Here is an 18,815-nt window from a genome sequence, read left to right on the forward strand (position 1 = left end):
CTCTCGAAATCAACAATCACACAGACACTCGACATGAGCTGGGATAGCGCGCCAGAAGACTTTGCACATCTCGCCAGTCATTCCAACCCAGCCAGGTCTTTTTCGAGACCTCATCCTCTTCATGCTCTCCTCAATCTCGCTGCAGCGCAGAGGAGAAATTTTTTCCCTCCGTCAGTGCAATCGCCATAAGGCTCGGATCTTGGAAATAGTCCACCTAGCAAGGCACAGACACTCTCACTCCACATCAGCATAGATTCTCTGTTCACCTTAATGCCGGCAATGTCGTGGCTTCATTGTTCTTTACATATCCGGTAGACTTCTCCGAGGGCCATCGCTATGCTCATCGACGAAAAGCCTCCAGTCTTGTTCTTTCGACTGTCTCAACATCTCTTTGTAACAGGACACACCTTGCCTGTAGGCGCGCCTATTGTAATCTCTTCTTCAGGCGATGGACTTCTCTCCGTTTACTGCGAAGAGTATTCGTCCACCACGTGATATGCTTTGAGCTGAGCAACATATTCGACCCAGATGCAATCAAGCGTATTGCAAGGTATCGGCGTAACCGGGGAACTAACATTGACATTCACAACCTATTGACCAGTATGACCTCAATAAGAGCACGGCCACTGACATTGCGTCCATCCAATAATTTCCATGACCGGACAAATGCCTTTGCTGTAATATTCACACGCACCTTGGAGCTCTCAAACGTATAAGCATTGGAATGGGTCATTCAAACAGACCAAATCGTGCTTCGAAATGCGTTTTGGATAATATCTCTCCTCAAAGTACAGCATGGTGGCAAGATGTGCCCTAGGCAATTTTGCTGTCCGACATAGGGGAGACCGCATTCGCAATCATGCGGACAATGAATGGTGTTTCGCAAGGAGGTAAAATCACCTCATCCAGGTACTCGATATACAGCTCTAAGTCGTCTCTAGGCGGACACATACTCACTCATTCCCATTCTTAACAAAGAGACAATTCAGATGGCTTGGTCGACCCTCGAGCAGTGAACATTACTATGTCTACAGATAAGCCCCTGATGCATCGGTTGACTGCTCGCAACTTCAATTCTATTCTCGCGCCTGTGGTAGCCAAGATCGTCCATCAGACCATCGGTTTTTATGGATTTGCCTTTATGGTAAGCGAACAAAGGCTTGGGGCTTCTCAGTGTTTGTCCTTAAGTGGATATCCGGGACGTGTTCTAGAATCTCCAACACGAAAGAGGAACGGCTGTTTGACTGAAAGTCCTTCGCATACTAATGGTCGTGCCTGCTCATTTTTGTATGAAAACTACGCGGACGAGTGGTCAGGAGTGTGGTATTTGCCTAAGCGAAATACTACTCCTGTAAATCTGTACAAACTACGAAATAACCTTTCGTTATTGTTTCTAGCGCATGATTGGGGTAATTCCATCTGGAGTTGGATATTTATATGTAGAGATGATGCTTATAGCCCATCTTATTTTATCTTCGAAGATTTCCGACTCTATATTTCCAAAGGACTACGGCAGTATAACTTCCATGTGGTGTTTTGATTGCCAGTCTTCCCCGCTAGCGGAAAGGGCTTGTGGGTCAACAGATCCAAGGTCTCATCAGAAGACTATTATGTTCTTTGATGAGAATTTTGATAAGTCTCACAGAATCGCTGATGCTTTGGGGGTTTTGACAATAGTACTGCCTAGGCCGCTTCCTGGTAATCTTAATGACGGACTCATATCTTTTCAGTCCTTCTATAGCAGCCAGTACCTACATGTCCAGCAGATGCTAAAGATTTCCCTCGATGTGATGGTAGACGTTAGATGTTGTTGTTCTTCCCATGGTGTTGATTGGTCGCAAACAAGCTAAACCGAGTAGATATACACGTTTCGTTACAGCCTGTTCCACTTTTATCGCGGGCAGCTGACCAACAAGACGTGTAGGCCTTTTCCTGGTCAGAATACATGCTCTTGTTCTGTACTGTGTTTGCGTGAAACGATCTCTGCTCCCTTTGCTCTCTTTCTCAACCTTATCATTGATTCATTTAAGTTTAGAGAAGGTAGGTTTCGCCTTGTAGTGGTTTTCCAAGTATTTGTTCTTACATTCCTCAAAAAGGCATTTAACGAGGTCCTTTTCATCCTGCTCGTCATCAAAAACGGTCACTTTATTTTGCTTTTCTGGCTCCCAAGCAGGATTCCAGCAGACTTCTGCGTCTCTGGTGGAATTCAAGTTTGTTCTCGTTCCCTGCTGGACTTCCAACATCGACAGTTTTAAGGCAGGAGTACAATGTCTGCTAGTCGAGTTCGACATCAGTGTTTTCCGGGCTGGACACCGCTAGCCTCTTTATCGCCTCGCTCCCGGTGATCCCTACTATTGATTTCAGCTTTGTACTGCCTTCAACAGTCAGTGGCTCCACGCTAGATGCTAGTAGACCGTCCTCGTTGTTCTTCTATTGTTGTCTGTTTTGTAAAGTTCGTGTCCGTGTACTCATGGGAAAAAGCCCGCTTGACTATCCCGATCATTAGTTTTTTGGTCCTATCAACAGCTTTCACAGTGCTGGAGGACGATCATCTGGCTAGCTTGTTAGTTCTCAGATTATTTACCCTTAAAGCATTACTAGCAGGCAAGCATATGTACGTCGGTTGGGTAAACGACTTTTAGACCCTGTCCAATCTTGACTTTTCCGAAAACAATTTGCAGTGGCCAGTGGCCAAACTTTCCTCATAATGCAACTTGAAGCAATATCGGGCTAGACCGATTGAAAATTACAAATTATTATTATTAGCTCGTATTTACGAGAGTTCATCGGGGTACTCTGGTTAAGATAATATCAAATGATGATATTACGGGGATGTACGGATCAGCTACTGCAGACGTCTTCATTAGAAAGCGTAAGTGGGTATCGCGTAGGCGTAAGCTCACTCATCGTCACATAAATTATGCCAGAACCACGTGGGGCAAAACCGCAAGGAGGAGTAGAAGCTTCTAGGAAAGTATTGCGAGGAGTTAAAGAGCGTTGTAAGTAATCGCCAAGGATGGAACGGCGTGCAGAGTTTTTGGCAAACAACCTTATCCTTATCTTTACTTTAGGCAAGGCTCAACTGATACTAGATATTTTGCCCTTTAATATCGGTTAAGGATAGTATAAACCCCGAGGCAAAATCGATCACCGTTTATCAATAAGGCAACAAAAGCCTCAAGACAGGTCATCTGCAAATAAATGCCTATATATTCGTTATCAAACATTATGTTCAACCTCCACGTAGTGACCGTAAGGAGCCGTGTTGGCTTAAGAAAAAGTGTGCATAATGAATAAGGTTGGGGATTTTGCTGATGCTGTGTTACAAGGTCAAGATCCCCGCCTGTCAATTTGCCAGTTATCGCGGACGCGCGGAAGGACGACGCAGTTCTTCAGAGTCTTGGGACCAACTCCAAATGCACATTTAGGGCGTTTCTTTTTTTGAACTTAACGTCTAGTGCGTAATTGGTAGATAAAGGAGTATCTTTATCACACTATAATTTTTTGTTTCGACGTATATATATATTTCAGGAGCGACATATTCACTTATTCAGTTTGAAAGCTTTCGACGAAACAAAAAAATGTAGTGTGATAAAGATACTCCTTTGGGTAGGCTGAACTGCAAGCGTCAGAAAAAATTTAATGTCCAGTGTATATTTCGAGACCTCAAAGAAGGAACCAAAGTCATAAATTCCAATTTCGGCAAGGAAGTATTTCACGTCGTTCACGATCTAGGGTATCCAGGCATCCAGACGACGAATCAGCTAGTTACCGCAAAGAATTTCTAGACGTCCATGAAAGAGGACGTTAGTTCATGGGCGTGAAGTGCATCTCAACACAATTGAACCTTTGTGAGAGTTGCACAGTTTCAGGTATTACTTCACAATCATCGACAGTTTGAGGTGATACCTCCGAAAGACATTTCTGCACAATCTTGTGCCCAGACTATCTGTCCATGCTTCGGTATGCCGGCAGTCATAATCACCGACGAAAGGCCACCGGACAACTAAATATCACACGCCGTCCATTGTGATGCTTGAAAGGTAGCACAGGAAGCTGAAGGCCCCTATAATCACCCGAGATGACGCTTTTTGGACGCAAATCTTGCCAATCATTCTACTTGTCCTCCGGGCAGTCAAGAGCGAGAATTATGAGCAGGTGGTATTCGGGGAGAACCTGAATTTGCTCCACATTAGGTTGAGCGGAATTTGAAGCTACCACCACCCGGTAACCATGCAAAAAATGTGGGTAACGCGCCCACTTCTGCACGTACATTCTAGTTAGGACAGCTATCTTTCGAGGGCCCCTTCGAGGTTCTCGAGAGATATCCACAGATTTTATCCTCGTCTTATCCACACTTAAGAGCCTGGCCTGGCTAAAGCGCTTCTTACAGGAAGAAAGGGGGTCCTCAAGGAATTACGGACAGCACGAAGACAATGGAAAACCTTCGGACGGGAGGGCCTTTACCGGATTCATTCAAGCCAGTAGAAAAAGAGTCCATTTAATCTAAGAATACACGACGCCTACGTCTACCCACAGATCCACAAGCACCGAATTCGGGGAAATTATAGGAGCCATCAGGTTCAAGCCCGTAGTAAGGCTAACCACTATGAAAACCATCAGGAATGGAAAGGACCTCATCATGAAACTCGAGAATGCAGACTTCACGACACCAGATGAACGACTAGCGTAATTCGATATGCAAGTCTTGCTTCCTGATGAAGGAGTCTGGTTACAAGAAAAGGAATGCTCATGAAACTTGCCGGGATATACATGACAGAGAGCTACCTGACTTTTTGTAGAAAATTTTACAAAGAAACCAGAGGCAACGCGAAACCCTGCTGTAACCCTTTGACTGTGGGCATGTTGATTTCTTGCCATGTGGCTTTCTGCATTTACCTCAAACATGAGATTGCCTTCGGATTTTGGTGATATTTCTACCTAGGTCTTTTGAATTGGTTTCCCTTCACTGTTTATGAAAGTTATCCTCATACAAAGGTTGCTCTTCCTTGAAATAACTTGCAGGACTTGGCCTTTGCACTAATTCACACCCTTGCTTTCTTCTTTTCGTTTACAATCTTGGTCAACTCACTACGGTTGTTTTTTGATGATGTTTGTCGTGCGTTGCCAGACATCTGCAACAATTTGAGTTGTCCTTAAAAATTTTCAGTCGAAATGCGACAATTATGACTGCCTGACAGATGATTTTTCCGGCACTATTTGCATGTAAGTATATAATATAATATTTCGCATAGTGATTCGATCTGGTAGTGAAATTGACAACTCAATCGATCTAGCATCTCCCCCGTTTGATATGTTATCATTTTGAAGCTTTGATAACGAAGACCCTAAAGCAACACCCTTCAAACTTCCAAGGAATATAAAGTCACCAAAAGATTCCTCCATTATTTCGCCTTCCTGAAATGCAAACAATAATCGCTGAATATTATTTTTCATATAGTTGTTCTCCCAGAGTTATGATGTGTGACGGGAATCCTCAATTCAACAATACTTCATTACCACTCGTAGCTGATATCTCATTCTGTCCTCGTCCTCTATTCGTCATCGCTCCTTTAGACAGTCATAAATGCTCCTGAAGCGCTGCAGAGATGAAATCCAGTTTTCAGTTTGTCTTCCAATACCTCTCGATTAATAGAGTCGCCTAAACACTAGCATATGGGGTTGAATTTCAAAGAAGAACCCCAGGTCCCCAAGCATAGATCGATGGGATATTGATTATCAGTCTTTTGTCATAAGGATATCTGGAATAAATCAATACGTTTGCTTGACCACACAAACTTCTATTTGCGTCGAGGACCTCATCTAATCTGGTCCTCATGCATTCATCGCATTAATACAAAGAGCGCCGTGAACTCTGCTCAGGGACTATTGTTCCGGGTAAAATTTGGAGCCCGAGATACTTGACTACTGTAATGCCTTGGATCCTTTGATTTCGTTTAGCTTTTTAGCAGCAACCCGGAAACTTCTCAAATGAAGTTTATTAAATCCAAACACGTTCAGGTTATGGAAGGACGTGATACACACACTTCTCGTCAAGGCTCCATCGCCATCGTCGACGTTCTAGTTCTGGTGCTTGTGGGTCGGGAGGGAACTCAATATTTGATAGGAGTGCTAGGAATAGTAACGGAGCGATAGCGATGGGTAAATACTACATGGAGAAGTTTTGCTATCCTTGACTGCAACTGTTCCAAATGACAGGTGTTGGAATTCCACCTTGAAGTTGTACTTCTTGTCTTCATGACTAGGTGTTGCCAGCGGTTATGAGAAGTGGTATGGGTTTAATGTGAATATAATTAATTAGTGATAATATCATAATTATGTAATGAAGATGTCCTAAGAAGTGAATAAATGTGTTAAGGAACCTGTCATGCTTAAATCCCTGTTGAATGCTCCCATCATTCAATGATTCCGTATTCATTCAAGTGTGACATGGAAATGGGTCAACGTATCTGAAGATGAAGATTCAGATAGTCATGGTTACTGTACCCATTTCAACATAGAATGTCATAAAGCTGAAGAAATGTCAGAGTATACATACCATATGTCTGGGTTCTAATCTAGTGAGAATGTTCTGTATCTATATCCATGCACGTACATATGCATGTATTGTAGCAGTGAATACAAAAGGAGCATGAGCATTATTAATTATTCACACTCTCTCTCCAGAGGAAACACTCCTAAACCGCTAGAAAAAATCGTCCTGGCTTAATGATCCTTCTTTCTTCATGAATCTCTCTTACAATGGCGGCCAAAATGAACCCTGAACTTTAAAGGGTCGCTCACGACACGGCAACGTCCCTGAGTTGCTTGGGTAGCTATTTCTGACCCTTGCTGCCAGTATATCTGCGCCTCGTTAACACTGGGAATCCTCAGCGCCGCCGACAGCTTTTTGCAGACGTCGATGTGGTAATGTGGTATTAGCAGACTTCACCACCCCGAACGAGCGCAGATCTGTCCGTGAGTTCCGGAATCAACCAGGCGTAGATCAGACCGCAGGGAACTGGCGGTAGGCTTATCGGGAAGGGTGCGGCAACAGTGAAGCGCATGCAGTTGGCAACGTTCCTGCTGAAGGTGTAATAAATGGACTGATGGAACTAGGAAAACTCCTGGACCTCATCTCCTCCTACAGGCGGACATGGATAGCAGCGAGAAATGTGCAAAACCAGAAACAGCGACACTTCCCGTTGAAAAGGGCATAAGCGTCAAAGGCTCGTAGACAGTGTGTTTCAAAGTGCACTGGGAAAAAAGCCGAAAAAGGAATACGGGTCTGAAGGAGACTTCAGTCAAGTAGTCTCCAAAAAAAAAAGGGAAACAATATGCCATATCATCAAAAAACCGTTTATTCAAAGTTAAGATATGGTAAATCCCCAATGAAGAAGACGAAGAAACGAAGCAGGACTGAATCGTCGGCTGTGCTCATTAAACCAAAAGGAGGCAAGACATTTGCGCAAGTTTTCAGATAACTTTGTTATTAGATCAAATCCGAAGACAATTTAGTATAATAGAAGTATCTTCCTAGAGAAAATAGAGGAGTATTCGTTGAATGAGGCCCGAAGAGAAGTAACAAGAATATGTTCTGCGAGGTGATCAATGGGCTACTGGGGGAGGACGCTCTGGTTTCCAGTCTAGAGCTTATATGCTCTTTTGAAATGTACTGTACGTAGGTAGACTCCTTAATAGCGGGCAAATCAAAATCGGATGGGTAATATGTAGAGTACGAATGCGGATAGCAAATGATACAGGTGCTTAAAATATGGGCACACTTCTGCAACTTATCACGGATCTGATAGAAGGTTATCATGCCGTACATGCTGCTAGGGAGGTGGAGAAGTGAAGAGTTGCAACTTAAAGAGTTGTGTTTTCTGCAGGGACGGAGGCGGGTGTGGTGAGAGCGTTGCACACTACGGTCTCGGGGCGAAATTTGAAAGAGGTAGAACTTGTCTAGCATGACCCATATCCAACAAATTAACATGCACCCAAGGGCAAGCGGAAGTGAAAGCTAGTCTAGTGCTAAATAGTGATCAATACCGGAACAAGAACATACCTTCATGGCATCTTGACTTGTCGGGTACCGATGCTATCTGGTCTCGGGAGGGTACCTGACATCGAGTTATGGGTCCAAGACCGAGTGGAATGCTTTCTTTGGATTTAGTGTTTAGGGACAATGTTATTTGATACTTACCTAACACCGAGTGAAACAACGGACCCCCTCTCCGTCGCGAAGGCAATCATCAAGAGATTCGTGGAAGCTCTTCGAACAGACAGGGTTTTGCTGGTGGCGTTGAACCCGACACTTTCATAAATTGGGTGATAGAGGTAGCAGAGGACACCCAGCCGTGTATTGGTAGCATGGACCACAATAGCAGAGTACAGGTTAGCTAAAAGAAGATTCTTTAACGTTAAGCAAAAGCAAAGCTCACTGTTGACATAACCTAGTCGACGAGATAAATGCAGATCTGCTGGGACTTGGTCATAAATTTGTCACCCCGAAGCCCTTTGGAAACCATTCATACTTAATGCCTGCTAAATAGACCGCATTGTATGGGAATAATTTCGTAAATATCCCGTCCGTAGATGCGGTTCATCGAGCTGAGACACACAACCGCCGATCTTGGTAGCTATTGCTCATCGTAACGTTTGATGTCAGAAATGCCTATAATTCCGTAAGATGGACAGATATGCTAGGCACATTAGAAAGTACACTCCACGTGCCGAGCTATCTCCGGCGGATATTGCGGAGCGAAAGAGCGCAAACTGCTCCATGAGATGCTAGAGGGTAGCACAGCGATTCACACTAAGGCTGGACCCCCGGCAGGCCTCCTATTTTGCTGGAAGACAACATTCCAGAAAAGTCGCGCCTGGTCGGCTATGCGGATGATGTTGAGGGTGTTGCCGGGCACACTGTTGGGGCAGACTTGGCATATAGATTTGACATGGATAAGCGGATGAATGACTACTCTTGGTTCCAGATTTATGCTGGAAAAAACGAAGGAGTCATCTTGAGAAGAAAGAGGATCCCGACCCTGCAATCCGTAGCGAGCGGCCAGCTGCCTATAGAGTCAAAACCAACAATTTTGTAACCTGGGTTAACGCTCGACTCGAATATGAGATTCTTTGAATGAACTAAAGGAACAGCAGACAAGGCTGCAGTTAAATTGAGGGCCTTAAGTCCGCTAGTGACGAATGCTAGGGCCCTGCATCTACAGGAGACTGCTTCTTATGAATGTGGCGCAGTCTGCTCCCCGGCGGCAAGGTATGGGCTGATGCCCTTGGCAAGAACGTGTGCCGAAAGCACCTTGCCCAGGTGTAGACATTGGATACCTATTGTTCTCTCTCAGCACCGGCTGTGATGATGATGGGGCGACTTCAATCGGTTTCTGCATTCCTGACTGATTTTTGAGATGAGTTTGTCGCTCTTAAAATCAGATCCATTTCAGCCTGGAAGACTCGTTTTTATCGGAAGACGGAACCCTATTCTGTTTTCTAGCCATCAGTGTTGAAGACTTCATTACAATGTATTCAAGCAATTTTTTACAGTGAGACTAGCTTACAGTGAATACTTTTTAGTCGCACTCTAACCTACCATACTACGGATGCATAGGTGACTTTCGGCGTAAGTAGAGAGTCATAAGTTTTCATGTTGAGGCAAAGGTCCGTGCGCGCAGTCCATACGGTATGGGAGCCTCTCTCCCCTATTAAGAATTGAAGTTTTTACGTCAGTGAGCGATATGCAGAATTACAGGGTGGATTCCTCAGAAACTGCAACGCTTTATCTGGTACAATTAACCTGATATTGTAAGATAATCGCAGCTCGGCACTGAGTACAGGATTGTCTCAGTATGGCTGCTTTTCATAAATGTGATATCAGAACATAGATGCTCGAAGATTACCGTAGTCCTCTTTACTGCTCCAATAATACGTGTATCTGAAGAATATAAGGGCATTCCTACGACTTTGCCAGGCATGCTGCCAGTAGAAAAGAAGCCGGGGCGGCCTGTTAGAGATAATGTAACACTAAAGTTAGTGTTTTTAGACAGGAGCGCCACTACCTGAAGATTCTGTTGCATCCAGTGTGTATTTTACCAGCTCGTCCCCATCATCCGCAGACAGTTCCGCTTCCTCACGCCCGATTTCTCTAGATACTGCCGGTGGTATTGCAGCGCCTATGTCCCCATTACCAAGAAGCGTTGCTTTTGTTCGCAGTGCCTTCCTGAGCCTTCCCATGTTCACTGTATTTAACCCCTATTAATCCGTTTTAACATACCTGTATTAGACCAGTTGCGGTCACGTCACCAGCTTTCCTTCTTCCCCTTTTCTTTTCTGCCAGGCCTTCCTCTTCCCTTTTTCAGGGAGATCTAGGCAACAGTGCCACGGCGGTGCCTTAGTCGGGCTTACAGTTTCTCTCATTATGGGAGTTACTGTACTCTCATTTCTGGCTGACCGCGTCGTGGGCACTAAAGAGACTTCCCATTGAAATGGATAACATGTCTTCCGCATATTTCTCTGTAGGGGAACATCAATATGGTGACGCTTCTAAATCAGTGCTACTTCTGCAACTTCGTTCCTTAAAGTCGCGGGTAGGTTCGAAGTTAGTGACTCCTTACCACTTGGGGAACTAAAAGTCGTTGTTTCCATATTCATGTGTTGAACACGATAAGGTAGTGTCCGGGGGAAGCCATCCTATAGGAGTGCGTAAGGGTAAAAATATTAAAGCCTGGACCGAAATCAAGGTGTAACAATGTAGGTTTTTGGCTTTCATGGAACAACCCTAAAGAGGGTTCAGCAGATAACCCGATTCACGAACTGAGCAGGGTAGAGGTTATAGGATGGCGGATACCTAGTCCTCGAAGGAAAGCAAGGCAAATCATCTTTATACTTGATGAACATAACCCACACATTAATCTCGAACATTGAAGGGTAAAGTTCATGCCAAGAAGGATAAATTCACAGATGTGAAGGGTTTCTGCGCCACAACTTAAGCAAAGAGATTCAAGGTGTTCAAGGACAGCCATCATATGATACTAAATTTTTTTAGAAAGATTGGAATTCAATCATATCAAGAAGCGGTAGAGCGCCACTTTTATTTTGAGAGTGAAGAAAGATTATTCGCTTTAACTCACACAAAAGCAACATCTGCAGTTTGCTTCTTCGTAATTTGTTCGTGGGTTCCAAATTGACCAAAAGGCATATGTTTCCAAGTGTTTTCTATCATGTATAAAACTAAGCTTATGTAAAAAAATATAAAGGCTGGTCTAATCAACCTACAGCATCTTTTCTATGGCGAACATGGCACAGTGCGGCAAGGGCGAGACGGAAGCTTAACTCTAGAATGCCTAACCTGTACAGCTACCTCGCTGAGGTTTGACCAACCGATAATTCTATGGACCATTGTCGAGAGCGTTACCACATTCTAAGACACGTGGTCGTGGCAGCTGTTTCTGAAGCATAAGGATTTCCGGGGATTGCAGGTTGCTCGCCTAGAATCCCTTATCGGCACCTTTTATGCAGCTCACCGCCTGAGTGGAGTACCAGCTTTCTTTCTTAATAGTGAATACTGTTAGTCCCCGTGGTGTTTAAGCCACCTACTGTCTGAGACGCCTAGGTACTGCACCGCCATTCGAACTATAGTGATTCTTCTCTCTTTTTGAACTGTTTATGGGGGGCTAACAAAAACGAAAAGACAAAAAAAAGCAAAACAAAAGCAGAACTGTCTTTATTCCATTGCCTAAGGTCTTCTTCTTTTTTTTAGCCTTTGTCCTGTTCACAAGCCGGGTCGGCTTGTCGTGGTCGGTTACGCCATTTCATCGATCAAAGGTCTGATCTGGATGCAGCCGCGAGGCTTTCAAATCGCCAACCAGAGAATTAAGCCACTGTTGTTCGGCCGGCCTAATAGTCACTTAAGAGCGACATGGTAAATGAATTCTCGTTAGCGTAAATTACATGACCATACCATCAAAGACGCCTTTTCCGCAATTTTTTCACGATCGGTGCAACCCCATATCGATCGGGGATATCCGGATGTGATCAAGACGTGTTACGCTACTAGTCCAAAGTAACATCTTCGTTTCCATTACAGCAAGACGCCGTTCAATGTCTTTTATAGTCGGCCGACACTCATAGCCCTAAAGGGCGACAGGGCGAACACATAGCGGTAAATTTTATACTTGACATGTCGAACACAAAGAACACCAGTTGTTGAATGTCACATCATTCAGGTTGCGCTAATGCGTAAAGCAATTTCATAACGCAGTTGTTCACTGGCTGTGAACATTGACCCGAGATATTTAAATCGTACAGTTCTGGGGGGCCTTCCCACTTACAATGACAGTGCCTGTTTCATTAGGATCGGTCATGAAAAATTCAGTTTTATTCAGATTCAATCTGAGACCGTGTTGCACGAGGCGATCATTTCATTTTCGAACACGTTGCTCGTGATCATCTTTGCTATTAGAGGCTAGGAAAACATCACCTGCATGAAGCAGTGTATAGGACGCTAGTCGTTGGATGTCCCGTGTGACAGTGTCCATAACAAGAACAAAGAGGAGGGCGCTTCCTTGATGAACACCAACAGAGACACGAAGTCGTTTCGATACACCTATCACACTACGTTTGCTTTCCGGATCGTAGTAGATCAAATGAACCCACCACACCAGTCCTTCCGGTACTCTGTGTTGTCGTAAAGCATACCGGATGAATTCGTGTGGCAACGGTCAAACCCTTTCTCCAGATCTAGAAATGCAATGTAAAGAGGGCAATACTTCACACGTTATTTAAACGATTACGTGAATATGGCTGTCAAGAAAAAATCTTTATGCTATGGGACAGCAACCGAATCGGACGGTCATTTGAATATTCTGCTGGGCTACCTTCCTTTGTCCATATTGGAATTGTGGAACTTTCTTGCTAGTCAGATGATGTTTTACCTTCCTGAATAACCCGATTGAAGAATTCACTGAGCCACGGTGTTCAGTTCCAGCTCTTCCTTTTCCAGAGTTCAGATGCCATGAGGTTCTGTTGCTTTCCTTGATTTCATTCGTTTTATTACCTCCTCGACTTCAGTGGTGCTGACAGGTGGAATTGCTCTGTGAGGGATGAACAAATTCTTCCGCTTAATCCTGCTTGAAATATTCTCACCATATATCCGTAGCGATCCGTTGGTCGCTAAGCAAAGTACCGATTTCGCCATTAACGCAACAGAAGTGTTCGATATCCTGTGTGCATTCATGCTGGCTTTTGACAAGTCAATACAGATCTCTCTCGCCATCCCGACTGTCCAATTTACCGGACAGATCTTTGTCAGGGGCCGCTTGGGTAACAGCGTTTCTTTTCACGGGCCTTCATTTCGACATCGTTATTTCATAGCCAAGTATCTCGGTTGATGAACCGCTTCGATTTGGATAGGAACTTAATGAACGAGTTGAAGAGGAATCTGTCGATACGAATGGAGTTGATACTGTCATAAAGGAATTGGTTCGAACGGAGATTGGAATTGGGCGTGGCTAGATGAATAAACCTCCTCTCGTACAAACTTATTTGCTCCATTTGGTGAGACGGGAGGTCGCACCAGGCGAGGGAGCCTTATGCGACCAAAGGTCGTATTAACTGTTTATAACAAAACAGTTTTACTTCCGAGCAGATTTAGGAATTTTTGTTAAGGATGGGCCATAGAGTGTTTAAACCGGTTTTTATGGAGTTGGTGATAAGTGGGAATTTAGGTGTATCCCAAGGCACACAGCGGTGAAAGGACAGAGGACATAGAAGCCACTCCGACATTGATATTCAGGTTTCGTGCGTCTGCAGTCATCTTTCGCAAGTACCTCGGAAGACGATAGCCTCGCATTTGGTTGGGTTTAGAAGGGGTTTCCAGAAGTGAAGGAATTTATTAAGGGATTGGATAGTAAGGTTAAATCGGATTTGAACGGCTGGAATGTTACAGGATGCGGGGTATAGGATCAGGTCGTCGGCGTATTGGATGGTTTTAACAGCGTAAGGAGTGTTGTTAGGGTGTTCAAGAGGGATGCCAGCAGTATTGAGGGAGAAAAGGGTGGATGACAAGACTGATCTTTGTGGAATGCCTACTGGAGGGGAGTCTAAGCCGGACAATGAGTCGAAAATGTGGACGTGAGATTAACGGTTGGAAGCGTAACTTATGATTAATCTGCAAAGGTGGGGTGGAATTTGAAGGAATTGCATTACTTAATGATGAGGCCTTCGTGCTAGACGGAGTCCAAGGCTTTTTGTATATCAAGGAGGCAGGCAGTGGGATAAATATTGTTGTTGTTTATGTTGATGCATATGCCAGTTTTAAGGATCAGAAGGGCGTGGGAGGTGCTATGGGCTCTTTCGTTTGCGAATTGGAGAAGTGGTATAATATTATTATCAGAGACGTTGGAAAGGATGATGTTGTGAAGGGACATGTTCATTTTGAAGGTGGTGTTAAGGAGAGAAATTGGTCGGTAGTTGTTCGGGGAAGCAGAGGAATGTTGTTTTTTAAGGACGGGAGTGATGTGGGCCTGGAATGGGTTGTAAGGACGCATGAATTAAGAAGATGGAACAGGAAGGGACTAAAACTCGTAGCGCACTTCTTTAGAACGATGATTGGGAACTGGTCAGCACTGGCGGATTTCTTATTGTTGTGGGACATTATTATAGATTATACTGTGTGGATGGTGACGGCTAGAATGGGGAAACAGACTGTGTGTGGTTCGGTGGAGGAATTGGAAAATGTAAAAAGGCAGGACGGGCGGATGTAAGGTTTTGAACTTACTGGAGTACGTTGGAGCAAGTATTAGGTTCAAAAATGTGTTGGAAGTGGGAAGGATGATCGCCGACAATTTGCCCTCGAGTCACTAATATTGGCTTCCCAGGGATTGGTGAGGACAGTAGAGGCTAGAAAGGAATATGATGGATGAGTGGGTGGAGACGGAGACGACAATTTGCTCAAGGGAAGAGGCAATTGTTGTGGAATTAAAAATTTGACGACCATGATGGTGAGTCCCTACCAAAAATGGCAGTACTCCTACCTTCGCTAGATATTCGACCAGAGCGGAATGTGGAATAGTTGGGGATGTGGAATTTATGCCTGTGTTGATGCAGGTGGTGCTTTCCTCCTGTTTCTTGTGGTATTAGCATGGGCTGTGCGGGGTGTTGCATGTCCAATTCCCTGGTAATTGCGCACTGCTATTCGATCAGAGCGGAATCTGAAATAGGTGGGAGTATGAAATTTATGTCTGTGTTGATGCAGATGGGGCTATCCTTCTATTTCTTGGGGCACTGGCATAGGCTGTGAGGGGTGTTGCACTTAATACAGCGATAGGGTAAGTTGCAGTTGGAAGGTGCATGTTCATTTCGCTGGCAATTGCGGCATTGCGATATTTCGTGCAATTGTACCGCTTTGAATTTCACCATACGGTGAAACATCGCTTTAGGCTTGGAAAGTGAGGATTAATCGAACTTTGGGCTAAAAGTGACGAGGAAGTGGTCGAGCAGCTTAGCGTTTCGACAGGATGTACTCGTCTCGTACGGTCGAACATCGGTTGCCTCAGTAACTCCTAGACGATGGAGTTTGTCCAGGACGTCTTGAGGCGTGTACATGAAATCTAGCCCATGAAGGACTTGATTGATTTGAAATCTCTAAGTATGATTTTGATATCATACTTGTGGCAGGCTCAGAGGATTCGTTCTACTTCCGCGTAGAAAGTATCCTTCACTGCCTGTTCAGCCTCCTCTGTAGTGGGATTATAATTCGAAATTTGCTTCCTAAATATAGAGTGTATAACCTAAAACTTAGGTTTTCATCCAGGTTTCATTTTTTGGCTGACTAGGAAATCTACTATGGACACATGGTTCTTCTTCAGGAAACCGGTCCTTGTTCAGCGCATTTCTTATAATGCTTGGCAGCTTCTTCTCTGTACAGGAAGCGCACATTCCATGAGAGAATGCGTAAATCGTTTGTCCGTTCTCATTGTCCGGTCTGTCGTTGTAGAATTCGTGCAGACTGTGGCTTCTTTTTTGGCTTCGTATAATGTGGTTTTCTATATAGGCTGGTTTTCTTTGTAGGGTTATCAGTTCTACCCAACCGCAGTTGGTATAATATTCCCCATTTTTAGGTGCGCGAGAATTGCCTCCATCGTTTTCTGTCTAAAGTTTTCCATTAAGAAAGAACTCCCAGGTGACGACGGAGATAGGCTTTAGTAGTAGGTGTTGGTTCAGCGTAATTTTCGTAGGTTTTATCGTTCATCGTGAGTAACAAACCTATGGCCTGCATATAATTTGATCGCCCAGCGTTGATATCCGTCAATCTGGTTTTTAGAGTAGAGTCTGAGTCTTCCACAATCTTGATAAACACTTTGTAAGAAGTGCAAGATGTCGCGTTTTTTGCAGAGATGAACACAATTTATGATTTGCCAATAGTTTACAAATGTTAGCTATTTTAGTCGCATTTGACATAACCACGGGAATGCTTCAACTCAATTCATAATCCTCACATCAAAGGTAATTCACTATCTAAGCGGAATCTTTCCTGTCCTCGGTTAATAGTATATGCTATTTGTATAAGTTAGATTTACTACTTGAGGCAACTGGGTATTGCACTTCAGGCTAGAATGATCCTTTCTATCCTTTTTCAGAACGGGCTTGGGTTGTTTATACTTCATTTCTACCCAGTTATTTTACTCAGGTAAATAGTTCTTTACTTAAACTTTAACTGACTCATTTAAACCTGTTGGTAAAAGCTCACCACTGAGTGGAAATCCGCCAGTCCATCGGCCTGCTCATCATTCTCTATGGTTCTATGGCGGGGAATCCAGATTCGGGTGATTTTGAGCGTGCCGCCTTGATTACTCAGTACGTTTTTGCTCTGTCGCAACAGCCTGGAAGATTTAGGCACTCAGGGCCGAGAGCATTAATGCAGGCTTGACTGTCGGCTAGAATGGCTCTGTTGAACTAGGTGCTCGGATCAGGCCCCAACTATCGAAAGGTCTCCAGTATCGCCTGTATCTCTGCCTGGAGTTGACGGTCGTATCCTAGAAGGCAATATGTCCCAGGTACATTGTCCGTAACTAAGAATAATCTTGTTCCAAACTCCACAGATCATCTTTGATCGGCCGTAAAGGAATCTTGTGTCATAGCTCCGCAATAAATCCCCGGTCATCAAGTCTGCCTGGTTGGAAGTCCCATCGCGAATTTTCACTGACCCCATAGGGCTTGGCTGCTCAGCACCCAAACTCACGGAGTCGAACAACAGTGCCCGATACAGCGTTGAATATGGAGGTCGAGGGGAGGCGACGTAAAAGGACATTAAAGGTATCAGTCGGACAAAACCGCAGAGCTCTAGTAACACTTGGCGGTTCTTATGACCCTGCTAAGCTTGAATGAATAAAATCTCCTCAGATTTGTGTCTCATATAAAACCTTGCACATATTACCTAACCATTTAGTTAAGAAACCAAACAGAATGGAGCGATTTGAAGTAGCGGCAACACTGCTACCCTTTGTATTTATTCCATCATACACTCTCGCTTTTCCCAACTTTGTAACTTCGTTGCGAATGAATATTCATGAAGTTTTATTAAAAGTTTGTGGCAGTCAATTTTGCGGATTATCCGCCTGAGTCTGAAGATTACACGGCACGGTGTTGTTTAATTAATGATATACTGAGTGGCGAACAGCCGGTGGATGGATTGCCTCCTAATAGAATCGCACTTTCGGTTCTTATGGTGCCCTCCAAGCGGAGGAGTAGCACAATGATCTGATTAGAAATTTGCAATTTCTGCTGTGTACCAACTCTGCAATTTGCACAAAACTCAATCATGCAGCGCCGTCAGTAACAATTGAGCGATATGCACACCATTGGGGTCCTTCGGGCAAGTGATCGATTCCTTATTTGCTGTGAGTCAATACTGACACTTGCCTCCTGGAGGCTTCAACTTAACTCACTGACATAATTGATAGAATCCTTCGTAATGCAAGGCGCACCTGATGATGTTAACGAAATTCCCAATTTCATTACGACTTTCGAACTCCTGTTCCTGCAGTAAGTTTATGCTGGGATGGCTGCAAGCATATAGCCTTCATATGCCTGGAGCTGTGTATTGAACGCTAATGGGCATATGTGTACCTATATGATAGACACGTCTATCCTGCAGACCGACCGCACTAGCTGACGACTAGTCAACTGACCGACAGGCTCTGGTTCTCTCACGTCAGGATTCGGGGCAGCAAAGCTGTCGAAACCCATAAATCTTGGTAGTCGCCGGGAAATGTGTCAATATGAAAATTGAAAATTGCAGAATGGAGGAAATGAATCCATTCAATTAATGAAAGCAAATTGTTGAATGCAACAACGTCCAATTCGTTTTGCTTTTGTTACTCATCCCGGGAAGCCTGCACTGGGCCAGGACAAGCTGGAAAATTCAATGGAGCTTATTGAAGTTCGGTTAATGGACTATCGAAATTATTCAGTTCCTGTTTCGTTCCGAACTTTGCAGTGTTCATTTCAGAAATTCAATTACTGATGTGCTAATAATTTGTTTCGCAACGGAAAATGCTAGTTTTGTTGGACTTCTTGGCATTTTGTGGAGGACACTTTGCGGAAATGGAATTGTTTTCCGGCATTTGGGCCATGAAATCGATACTTGAAATGCTTCTTTAATGCACGCATTGTTACTGCGGCGATACTGTTTAGTGAACATTGTAAGTTAAAGCCGATTTAAATAAAGTATTGGGAGTCGATGGTCTATGAGCGGTTCCCCGCATATTCATAACTCAAAAATGAAAATCATCTTGTTGGGGTAT

This window comes from Hermetia illucens, chromosome 2 (genome assembly GCF_905115235.1).
Source record: "Hermetia illucens chromosome 2, iHerIll2.2.curated.20191125, whole genome shotgun sequence".
Taxonomy (NCBI): domain Eukaryota; kingdom Metazoa; phylum Arthropoda; class Insecta; order Diptera; family Stratiomyidae; genus Hermetia; species Hermetia illucens.